Genomic DNA, 12,872 nt, shown 5'->3' with positions numbered 1-12,872 from the left:
AGGGTACTTGAGGTTTGCCACACCGTGGGGAAGCATCGTCGTCCACCTGGTCATCTTGGGGAGGAACCGTACCACTTTTTTTTCGAACCGGGCTTCTCACCCCTTTCCATTTCATAACAAAATAGAAAAATGTTAAAAAATATATATACACAAATATGAAAAGAAAGGAGATGGGGATAGAGAAGCAAGCTCGGGCACTAACATGAAAGAAAGGGGGTGGGAGACACAAAAAGAATGGGGGTGGTGTTATCTTTAAGAAATTTATTGGGGGGGGGGGGGGGGGATGGCAAGAGCCCCCCTGGCTGTAGAGAAGATCCGCAATCGTGAACATGGGGCCCTTAGTATTGTATCATCCTAGGGCTTCCACAATCATTTGATCTCCCTGGTCCCAAGCCCCCGCTAGCTGGAGCGTCATCTCATGCCGAGCGAGAGCGAAAGTATGTCGACGTCGTCGCCTACCGCGACGTTGATGGTTGCGGTGATACTCGAGCCTGTACAACTGCCTCTCCCCATACACGCCTTGTATACGGCGATCCCAGATCTGGGGGGGTACGACCCAAGCGGTCCTGCGTGAGAAGTCCAATAAGTTCGCGCCACGGTCCTCCGATCCGGCAGCTGTCCCGGAGACGTGGGTCCCATGCCCGGACATGTCCCAGGGCGTGAGGGTGTCGTCGTGCTCTGTGATGAAGACCTTGGCACCAACCAGCTTTTTGTTGTACAAGTTAGCATTGAAGCCCTGGTTGTCCACGCAGTTGCCCTTCCAGGTGAACCAGATGTGGTCGAGCCAGCTGTCGTTGAAGCTAGTGCGCTCGATCAGATGCCGGTGTCGACGAAGCCCACAATGATGCCGATGTTGAACTCTGATTCTAACCAGGCGCCAAACTTCTCGTGGAGGCCGATGAAGCCCAGAGATCTGGTCGTCTGGGTGTAGTACACCGTGTCCTTGTACACGCCGGACACGCCAGGAGTCGTAGACATGTGGTGGGCCTCGTCGTCGGTGAGATGAACAGAAAGCCGTGCATCACGGTGTCGTACGTGTGCAGGAGGCAGCGGGACAACTTTGTGGTGGCACGAGGGGAGTGTGTAACGTCCCAGAAAAAAATATTTCCAAATTAGTTCTGCTTGTTCTTTTTTTCTTTTGGGCATAATCATGGCATGATGCATCTCTCACCATACATATTTTTATCAAAACCCAAAATTATTTACAATAAACTCTATTTTATTTTCTCTTGTATGGTTTAATAAAAATCCTCCCTCGCTCTTCTCGTATTTTAACAAAACTCGAAACAAAGATATTAATAAAACATGGTTTGGAAAATGTTGACCTTGCTTCCTTTCTTACTGCATATTTCTTCCTATCCTTTTTTCTCTTCCTTCTTCGTTCTTCCTTCAGATCTTTTTCTTATACTAGGAAGAATGCCCCACGCAACGGTTGAACGAAAAAAATAAACATTAGATAAAATATTGACGCGATAATATTTTGTACTTTCTTTAAATTTTGTAAAAAATATTATACTGAAAATTTATTGGGAATATCTACTAATGTTGTGCCCGATGAAAATACATTAGTTGTTTCAATGTTGTGATCAATTTTCTGCAATCACAAGCAAAAGTAATAGTTATATAGATTGTGTCCATTTCTAAAAAAAACTTCTCAACTATATCTAGATACTGAGGTATATAGATATATTTATAGGTACATCCATATTTATAAAAACTTGAGCGCCTTTTTTCATAATAGAAGAAGTACAAATCTTTAGGGAAGCATAGCGTGGTTCTTAGCGAATTCAGTTTGCAAAGTAGTTGGCATTGTAGTACCCACAAAGTACATAAACATAAATCAGAAAATTTATTTCAGCTCCCAAGTGCATATGATCCCTCCATCCAAAAAATATTTGTAATTGTCTAAAAGATCCAACAAAAAGTATCACTTGTACATCGCGCGTGTTCATACAGTTTCGTAAAAAAAGGATATTTCTATGGTCGATGTAAAAAGGAAAAAATATGTCTCACGAAAAGCCTGTAGCACCAAATCTATCTTTCTACATAGACCAAACGACAAGTCAATTTTCATGTAAGTACTTTGTGCGCAAGTAGCATGTGAAGATATATATACACGTGAATTTTTTTGTTTGGGTTCTTTTAAAAAAAATTAAATGTATCAAGATGTACTTTAAAATAAAAGGAGCATATGTACCTAAAAGTCAAAACATCACTCTCTAAATCGAAAGTTCAAATATCTCCCAACATCAAGGAATTTGTAAGAAGCACTCGTACTGTCATATATCAGGGAATCCCGTATAATATCTGCCAACATGTTTTACCGAGACGACGTTATTTTGAAGCTATCTGTTGACCGGTGCGTATGGAGCTTACTGGCAGCAGCAACATACATCGTTGTGTTCCATGAATTCTAAAACATAGGAGTCGAGCCATAGGGAAGCTTAGGTTTTGACGGAGATACGAGTTCTTAGAGCATCTCCAGTCGCGTCCTCAAACCGTCTCCCAAAGGGATTTGAGGCGCGCCGGATAAAAAAACGTTCCCAACCGCGTCCTCCAAAGCCTCTTTTTGTCCGGCGCGGCTCGATATGGTCCGGCGTTCCGAGTCCGTCCCCGCTACACAGGGGACGCTCGGGGCACGCCGGACACACCGAAATGCGAGGCAAGGCGTGGCGGGACCGACACGTCAGCGTCTCACGGACGGACGCTCAACCACCGCCTACCTAGGGACGATGCAGCTGACGGGAAGTGGAACCGTCGCATTGGCAACCGTGTTGATCGACGCGCGAACCTGCGGAATAGAGCGCGAACTCTACGGAAGAGCAACCGCCGGTCTCTTCGATATCTGTGTCGTTGTTCATCCGCGCTCAATAAGACCCGTACGTAGGCGCTTTCGGATCTTCAACCGGCCGTCATTCATCCAAGCTTCTCACGATGAGCGACCTCTCCGGGCTTCCATCAGACACCTTCAGTGAGGGCAAGCCTGCAGGATGGCGCCATTGGTGGGACAGAGTCCGGACGCCCAGCAGCGGCGATGATTCCACGCCGCCGGACAGCGGCGAGGAATGGGAGGCCGAGGAGGAGGATAAGGAGGAGGAGGAGGAGGAGGAGGAGGAGGAGGAGGAGGACGACGAGGCCGAGGAGGAGGAAAAGGCTGAGGAGGCGGCGGCGGCCCGGGCGAAGGTGGAGGCGAAAGCGAAACGGGAGGCGCAGCCGGCGAGCTCCGTCGACGACGAGGAGGACACAAGTTCCTCCGATGCGTCGGACGGCACCGCCTCTTCGAAAGAGGTAACGAACAGGAAGCGCCACCGTGAGGACGACGAGGTGGGGCCATCAAAGAAGAAAGTAGTTTAAATTTTTTTATGTAAATTTGTTTATATTTTTCAAAAAATTTATATGTAATTTGTGTATGTTGCACCGCTTTGAATATTAGCAGCATTATTTAACCTACATATTTCTTCTATATACCAAATAAAAAAAGTATTTTAAAGTATGGGGTGGCGTTTGGGGGACGCGGTTGGGGAGCGACGTCCCCCAAACGCGACATGAATGAAACACGTCCCCCAAATGGTCGATCCGGATGCGTTTGGGGGACGCTTTGGGGGACGTGGCTGGAGATGCTCTTAGTCCTCTTGCTTCCCCTATCTCCGATGTACTCGATCATCTTGGATACGGCCGCCATCCACGGACCAATCGTGCAGAACTAAATTATTTGCGAGACAATGGAAGCCAAACGCCACGGACCAAAACAAATACACGCGACGGACGAAACCAAATCACGGAAACACTTCGTATTTTATTATTAGGTATAGATTATTAGGTATAGATATAGACTAGTACAATGCCCGCGTCGCTGCGAAAATACAAAACATGTTAACTCCAAAATAGAAAATAAAGATGCTGCTCTAGCAATCTTGCAGAATAAACTAATTTTTATAGGATGTTTCGGATCTATGATGCATATTTTTTCTATTTTGAAATGCTTCTTTGGTGTAATTTTAAATGTTGAAAAATTCCAAATGAAAAATTTATGTGTGCATCTTGACATGGGACATGCTACGTGCGCATAAACTTTTTTCATGAAAAACCGACTTGTCATTTTGACTGTACGAAAAAAATTGATGCTAAAAAGTAAAACTTTTTATAAGACATGTTTTGTCTTTTTACATTAATAATAATCATAAAAAAAATTTACGAAACTATACCAACACACACAGATTTTCTAGATGTACATATAATTTTTTTTTAAATATTTGAATAATTAAAAATTACTCCTTGCAGCCGAATTGGATATCTTAACTAAATAGAAAGAACAAAGAATGAATATGTTGAAAGAAGATAGGCAAATCCGTGAGGATGGACCAGGAACAATGTTTAATTACTTTCGCTGACTCTAAACGAGCACGGATACCTGGCTATCCCACACCTCGCTGCCGTTGGACAGTGGAGCCCCCGCACCTCGCTGCCGTTGTGCTTAGGGCATCTCCAGCGGCGCGACGCATTTTGGACGTCTAAATTGTCCGCTCGCGTCCGTTTACGTCGCCTGGTGGACGCTAAAATGACCGCGAGGGGCGAAATGTCCGTTTGCATCTGGGGCTACCTCCAGCGGTCCGATGCATTTTAGACATGCAAATTTTTTTTTTGTGCTACTTCTTTTCAATTTTGTTCAATGATCAAGTTTTAAACGTGAAAAAGTTATACTCAATGATGTCATGTTGGTCGAATCGAATAGATTATAGCCTAAACAATTAACCGGATACTTCAATCGACTAGATTCAAACATATTTAACATACAAAGAAGAAGAAAATTATAAACATATAAACTAAAACTATTTTTTGGCCTTCTAGTTAGAAGGCCCTCCCTCGTCGTCGAAACTCCTACGCTTCTTGCTTGTCACCTCCTCGTCGGAACTGGAGGACGACGCGCCCGTCGAGGAGTTGAAACTAGAAGAAATGGCGTCTTCGTCGTTGATAACGCGTGAAGCACACGTTCGTTGGGAACCCCAAGTGGAAGGTGTGGTGCGTATAGCAACAAATTCCCTCAGTATGAAACCAAGGTGTCGAACCAGTAGGAGATGAAGGCCACGTGAAGGTTGTTGGTGAAGGAGTGTAGTGCGGCGTAACACCAGGGATTCCGGCGCCAACGTGGAACCTGCACAACACAATCACAATACTTTGCCCCAACTTAACAGTGAGGTTGTCAATCTCACCGGCTTGCTGTAAACAAAGGATTAAATGTATGGTGTGGAGAATGATGTTTGCTTGTAGAAAACAACAGAGAACAGAGATTGCAGTAGATTGTATTTCAGATGTAAAAGAATGGACCGGGGTCCACAGTTCACTAGTGGTGTCTCTCCAATAAGAAATAGCATGTTGGGTGAATAAATTACAGTTGGGCAATTGACAAATAGAGAGGACATAACAATGCACATACATATCATGATGACTACTATGAGATTTACTTAGGGCATTACGACAAATTACATAGACCGCTATCCAGCATGCATCTATGCCTAAAAAGTCCACCTTCGGGTTAGCATCCGCACCCCTTCCAGTATTATGTTGCAAACAACAGAAAATTGCATTAAGTATGGTGTGTAATGTAATCAACACAAATATCCTTAGACAAAACATTGATGTTTTATCCCTAGTGGCAACAGCACATCCACAACCTTAGAACTTTCTGTCACTATCCCAGATTCAATGGAGGCATGAACCCACTATCGAGCATAAATACTCCCTCTTGGTGTCACAAGTATCAACTTGGCCAGAGCCTCTAGTAGCAACGGAGAGCATGCAAGAACATAAACAACACATATATGATAGATTGATAATCAACTTGACATAGTATTCAATATTCATCGGATCCCAACAAACACAACATGTAGCATTACAAATAGATGATCTTGATCATGATAGGCAGCTCACAAGATCTAACATGATAGCACAATTAGGAGAAGACAACCATCTAGCTACTGCTATGGACCCATAGTCCAAGGATGAACTACTCACGCATCAGTCCGGAGGCGGGCATGGTGATGTAGAGCCCTCCGGTGATGATTCCCCTCTCCGGCAGGGTGCCGGAGGCGATCTCCTGAATCCCCCGAGATGGGATTGGCGGCGGCGGCGTCTCTGGAACTTTTTCCGTATCGTGGATCCCCGTAATAGGGTTTTCGCGACGGAGAGTTTAAGTAGGCGGAAGGACAGAGTCGGAGGAGGCACGGGGGCCCCACACCATAGGCCGGCACGATCCCCTCCTTGGCCGCGCCGCCCTATGGTTAGGGCGCCTCGTGGCCCCACTTCGTATCCTCTTCGGTCTTCTGGAAGCTCCATGGAAAAATAAGACCCTGGGCGTTCGTTTCGTCCAATTCCGAGAATATTTCCTGTGTAGGATTTCTGAAACCAAAAACAGCACAAAACAGGAACTGGCGCTTCGGCATCTCGTTAATAGGTTAGTGCCGGAAAATGCATATAAATGATGTAAAGTGTGTATAAAACATGTGAGTATTATCATAAAACTAGCATGGAACATAAGAAATTATAGATACCTTTGAGACGTATCAAGCATTCCCAAGCTTAGTTCCTACTCGCCCTCGAGTAGGTAAACGATAACAAGGATAATTTCTGAAGTGACACGCTGCTATCATAATCTTGATCAATACTATTGTAAAGCATATGAAGTGAATGAAGTGATTCGAAGCAATGGTAAAGACAATGACTAAACAACTGAATCATATAGCAAAGACTTTTCATGAATAGTACATTCAAGACAAGCATCAATAAGACTTGCATATGAGTTAACTCATAAAGCAATAAATTCTTAGTAGAAAGTTTTGAAGCAACACAAAGGAATATATAAGTTTCAGCGGTTGCTTTCAACTTCAACATGTATATCTCATGGATAATTGTCAACACAAAGTAATATGATGAATGCAAATAAGCAAGTATGTAGGAATCAATGCACATAGTTGACACAAGTATTTGCTTCTAAGATAGAAAGAAGTAGGTAAACTAACTCAACATAAAGTAAAATAAAGGCCCTTCGCAGATGGAAGCATGGATTACTATTTTTGTGCTAGAGCTTTTATTTTGAAAACATAGAAACAATTTTATCAACGGTAGTAATAATTCATATGTGTTATGCATAAGACATCCTATAAGTTGCAAGCCTCATACATAGAATACCAATATTGCTCGCACCTTGTCCTAATTAGCTTGGATTTACATGGATTATCATTGCATAACATATGTTTCAACCAAGTGTCACAAAGGGGTACCTCTATGTCGCCTGTACAAAGGTCCAAGGAGATAAATCGCATTTGATTTCTCGTTTTTGATAGATCTCAACTAAGGACATCCATACCGGGACAACATAGAAAACAGATAATGGACTCCTCTTTAATGCATAAGCATTCAACAACAGATAATATTCTCATAAGAGATTGAGGATTAATGTCCAAACTGAAACTTCCACCATGATCCATGGCTTTAGTTAGCGGCCCAATGTTCTTCTCTAACAATATGCATACTCAAACCATTTAATCATGATAAATCGCCCTTACTTCAGACAAGACGAACATGCATAGCAACTCACATGATATTCAACAAAGGTGTAATAGTTGATGGCGTCTCCAGAAACATGGTTACCGCTCAACAAGCAACTTATAAGAAATAAGATACATAAGCTACATATTCTTTACCACAATAGTTTTTAAGCTATTTTCCCATGAGCTATATATTGTAAAGACAAGGAATGAAATTTTAAAGGTAGCACTCAAGTAATTTACTTTGGAATGGCAGAGAAATACCATATAGTAGGTAGGTATGATGGACATAAATGGCATAGGTTTTGGCTCAAGGATTTGGATGCACGAGAAGTATTCCCTCTCAGTACAAGGCTTTGGCTAGCAAGTTTGTTTGAAGCAAACACAAGTATGAACCGGTACAGCAAAACTTACGTAAGAACATATTGCAAGCATTATAAGACTCTACACTGTCTTCCTTGTTGTTCAAACACTTCACCAGAAAATATCTAGACTTTAGAGAGACCAATCATGCAAACCAAATTTTAACAAGCTCTATGGTAGTTCTTCATTAATAGGTGCAAAGTACATGATGCAAGAGCTTAAACATGATCTATTTGAGCACAACAATTGCCAAGTATCAAATTATTCAAGACAATATACCAATTACCACATGAAGCATTTTCTGTTTCCAACCAAATAACAATGAACGAAGCAGTTTCAACCTTCGCCATGAACATTAAAAGTAACGCTAAGAACACCAGTGTTCATATGAAACAGCGGAGCGTGTCTTTCTCCCACACAAAGAATGCTAGGATCCGAGTTTATTCAAGCAAAAACAAAAATAAAAGCAAACAGACGCTCCAAGTAAAGCACATAAGATGTGACGGAATAAAAATATAGTTTCACTAGAGGTGACCTGATAAGTTGTCGATGAAGAAGGGGATGCCCAAGGCATCCCCAAGCTTAGATGCTTGAGTCTTCTTGAAATATGCAGGGATGAACCACGGGGGCATCCCCAAGCTTAGACTTTTCACTCTTCTTGATCATATTGTATCATCCTCCTCTCTTGATCCTTGAAAACTTCTTCCACACCAAACTCAAAACAAACTCATTAGAGGGTTAGTGCATAATCAAAAATTCACATATTCAGAGGTGACATAATCATTCTTAATACTTCTGGACATTGCCCAAAGCTACTGAAAGTTAATGGAACAAAGAAATCCATTCAACATAGCAAAAGAGGTAATGCGAAATAAAAAAGGAAGAATCTGTCAAAACAGAACAGTCCGTAAAGATGAATTTTTTAGGGGCACTTAACTTGCTCAGATGAAAAAGCTCAAATTGAATGAAAGTTGCGTACATATCTGAGGATCACACACGAAAATTGGCAGATTTTTCTGAGTTACCTACAGAGAGATCTACTCAAATTCGTGACAGCAAGAAATCTGTTTCTGCGCAGTAATCCAAATCTAGTATCAACCTTACTATCAAAGACTTTACTTGGCACAACAATGCAATAAAGTAAAGATAAGTAGAGGTTGCTACAGTAGTAACAACATCCAAGACTCAAATATAAAACAAAAGTGCAGAAGTAAAATAATGGGTTGTCTCCCATAAGCGCTTTTCTTTAACGCCTTTCAGCTAGGCGCAGAAAGTGTGAATCAAGTATTATCGAGAGATGAAGCATTAACATCATAATTTGTTCTAATAATAGAATCAAAAGGTAACTTCATTCTCTTTCTAGGGAAGTGTTACATACCTTTCTTGAGAGGAAATTGATACTTAATATTCCCTTCCTTCATATCAATAATAGCACCAACAGTTCGAAGAAAAGGTCTTCCCAAAATAATGGGACAAAATGCATTGCATTCAATATCCAAGACAACAAAATCAACGGGGACAAGGTTATTATTAACCGTAATGTGAATATTATCAATCCTCCCCAAAGGTTTCTTTGTAGAATTATCAGCAAGATTAACATCCAAATAGCAATTTTTCAATGGTGGCAAGTCAAGCATATTATAGAGTTTCTTAGGCATAACAGAAATACTTGCACCAAGATCACATAAAGCATTAAAATCAAAATCATTGACCTTCATCTTAATGATGGGCTCCCAACCATCCACCAACTTTCTAGGAATAGAAGATTCAAGTTTTAATTTCTCTTCTCTAGCTTTTATAAGAGCATTTGTAATATGTTTTGTAAAGGCCAAATTTATAGCACTAGCATTAGGACTTCTAGCAAGTTTTTGTAAGAACTTAATAACTTCAGAGATATGACAATCATCAAAATCTAAACCATTATGATCTACAGCAATGGGATCATTGTCCCCAATATTTTGAAAAATTTCAGCAGTTTTATCACAAACAGTTTAGCGATTTTAACGATTTGACGATTTTGCACGCTTTGCATTAGGAGTAGAAACATTGCCAACACCAATTATTTTACCATTGATAGTAGGAGGTTTAGCAACATGTGAAGCATTATCATTACTAGTGGTGGTAATAGTCCAAACTTTAGCTACATTATTCTCTTTAGCAAATTTTTCTGCTCTTTCCCACCTAGCATGCAATTCAGCCATCAATCTAATATTTTCATTAATTCGAACTTGGATAGCGTTTGCTGTAGCAAATGACTTAATATCTTTAGTTTCATTAGGCATAGCTTTTAATTTTAAAATATCAACATCAGCGGCAAGACTATCAACCTTAGAAGCAAGAATATCAATTTTACCAAGCTTTTCTACAACAGATTTGTTAAAAGCAGTTTGTCTACTAATAAATTCTTTAAGAATGACTTGAAGACCAGAGGGTACACTTCTACTATTGTTGTAAGAATTACCATAAGAATTACCATAACCATTACCATTATTAGAAGGATATGGCCTATAGTTGTTACCAGAATTATTCCTATAAGCATTGTTGTTGAAATTATTACTTTTAATGAAGTTCACATCAACATTCTCTTCTTGAGCAACCAATGAAGCTAAGGGAACATTATTAGGATCAACATTAGATCTACCATTAACAAGCATAGACATAATCACATCAATCTTATCACTCAAGGAGGAGGTTTCTTCAACAGAATTTACCTTCTTACCTTGTGGAGTCCTTTCCGTGTGCCATTCAGAGTAATTTATCATCATATCATCAAGAAGCTTTGTTGCGGCGCCTAAGGTGATGGACATAAAAGTACCTCCAGCAGCTGAATCCAATAGGTTTCATGAATCAATACTATTCTTAGGCAAAGATATAATTTTAGCAGGAGGATAATATCTACCAATGAAAGCATCTTTACATTTAGTCCATGAATCAATACTATTCTTAGGCAAAGATAGCAACCAATCTTTAGCTCTTCCTCTTAAGGAGAAAGGAAACAATTTCAGTTTTATAATGTCTCCATCTACATCCTTATACTTTTGCATTTCACAAAGTTCAACAAAATTATTAAGATGGGCAGCAGCATCATCAGAACTAACACCAGAAAATTGATCTCTCATAACAAGATTTAGTGAAGCAGGTTTAATTTCATAGAATTCTGCTGTAGTAGCAGGTGGAGCAATAAGAGTGCATATAAAATCATTATTATTGGTGCTAGTGAAATCACACAACTTAGTGTTCTCAGGAGTATTCATTTTAACAGTAATAAAAATAAGTAAAGCAAACTAAATTAAGTAAAGTAAAACAAGTAACTAATTTTTTTGTGTTTTTGATATAAACAAGCAAACAAAACAGATGAAAATAAAGTAAAGTCAAGCAAGACAATAACAAAGTAAAGAGATTGGATGTGAGAGACTCCCCTTGCAGCGTGTCTTGATCTCCCCGGCAACGGCGCCAGAAATTTACTTGCTGGCGTGCAGTTGACGTGGGAGATAGAAATCTTTGTGGTGTAACTTTTCTTCAGGTCCCCGGCAACGGCGCCAGAAATTTAGCTTGATAACGCGTGAAGCACACGTCCGTTGGGAACCCCAAGTGGAAGGTGTGATGCGTATAGCAGCAAGTTTCCCTCAGTATGAAACCAAGGTTGTCGAACCAGTAGGAGATGAAGGCCACGTGAAGGTTGTTGGTGAAGGAGTGTAGTGCGGCGCAACACCAGGGATTCTGGCGCCAACGTGGAACCTGCACAACACAATCACAATACTTTGCCCCAACTTAACAGTGAGGTTGTCAATCTCACCGGCTTGCTGTAAACAAAGGATTAAACGTATGGTGTGGAGAATGATGTTTGCTTGTAGAAAACAACAGAGAACAGAGATTGCAGTAGATTGTATTTCAGATGTAAAAGAATGGACCGGGGTCCATAGTTCACTAGTGGTGTCTCTCCAATAAGAAATAGCATGTTGGGTGAACAAATTACAGTTGGGCAATTGACAAATAGAGAGGGCATAACAATGCACATACATATCATGATGACTACTATGAGATTTACTTAGGGCATTACGACAAATTACATAGACCGCTATCCAGCATGCATCTATGCCTAAAAAGTCCACCTTCGGGTTAGCATCCGCACCCCTTCCAGTATTATGTTGCAAACAACAGACAATTGCATTAAGTATCGTGCGTAATGTAATCAACACAAATATCCTTAGACAAAGCATTGATATTTTATCCCTAGTGGCAACAGCACATCCACAACCTTAGAACTTTTTGTCACTGTCCCAGATTCAATGGAGTCATGAACCCACTATCGAGCATAAATTCTTCCTCTTGGAGTCACAAGTATCAACTTGGCCAGAGCCTCTACTAGCAACGGAGAGCATGCAAGAACATAAACAACACATATATGATAGATTGATAATCAACTTGACATAGTATTCAATATTCATCGGATCCCAACAAACACAACATGTAGCATTACAAATAGATGATCTTGATCATGATAGGCAGCTCACAAGATCTAACATGATAGCACAATTAGGAGAAGACAACCATCTAGCTACTGCTATGGACCCATAGTTCAAGGATGAACTACTCACGCATCAGTCCGGAGGCGGGCATGGTGATGTAGAGCCCTCCGGTGATGATTCCCCTCTCCGGCAGGGTGCCGGAGCCGATCTCCTGAATCCCCCGAGATGGGATTGGCGGCGGCGGCGTCTCTGGAACTTTTTCCGTATCGTGGCTCTCGGTAATAGGGTTTTCGCGACGGAGAGTTTAAGTAGGCGGAAGGGCAGAGTCGGAGGAGGCACGGGGGGCCCACACCATAGGACGGCGCGGTCCCCTCCTTGGCCGCGCCGCCCTATGGTTAGGGCACCTCGTGGCCCCACTTCGTATCCTCTTCGGTCTTCTGGAAGCTCCGTGGAAAAATAAGATCCTGGGCGTTCGTTTCGTCCAATTCCGAGAATA

This window comes from Lolium perenne, chromosome 1, assembly GCF_019359855.2.
Source record: "Lolium perenne isolate Kyuss_39 chromosome 1, Kyuss_2.0, whole genome shotgun sequence".
Lineage (NCBI taxonomy): Eukaryota > Viridiplantae > Streptophyta > Magnoliopsida > Poales > Poaceae > Lolium > Lolium perenne.
The sequence above is the reverse complement of the archived record's forward strand: the minus strand, read 5'-3'. Positions refer to the sequence as shown.